The following is a 316-nucleotide window of genomic DNA, read 5'->3' as shown; positions in this document are numbered from 1 at the left end:
CATACAGACTTGACACTATTTTCATGGTGTTGGGATGCATTACTTGATAATGGGTGGCTGCCATATATTTTTCTTCTAGAAGACTTTTAGTAGCTCCTTCTATCAAGATAAGAAATGGACCAAACAGATAGTTCACACTAACTGGAAATTCTAAGGTGGTTTTAGATAATTTCATAACAACCCTCGTTGTTGATCCTTTGTGATGTGAAACAACCTGAACGGTAGTTCTGGGATTATGTCCAACGCCAACAGAAAGCATGAATACAGTTGTAGCAACATTATTTATACGCCATGCTGTCTCAGAGGGCCAGCTTTC

This window comes from Oratosquilla oratoria, chromosome 8 (assembly GCF_046742065.1).
Source record: "Oratosquilla oratoria isolate Oo_2021 chromosome 8, ASM4674206v1, whole genome shotgun sequence".
NCBI lineage: Eukaryota > Metazoa > Arthropoda > Malacostraca > Stomatopoda > Squillidae > Oratosquilla > Oratosquilla oratoria.
The sequence above is the reverse complement of the archived record's forward strand: the minus strand, read 5'-3'. Positions refer to the sequence as shown.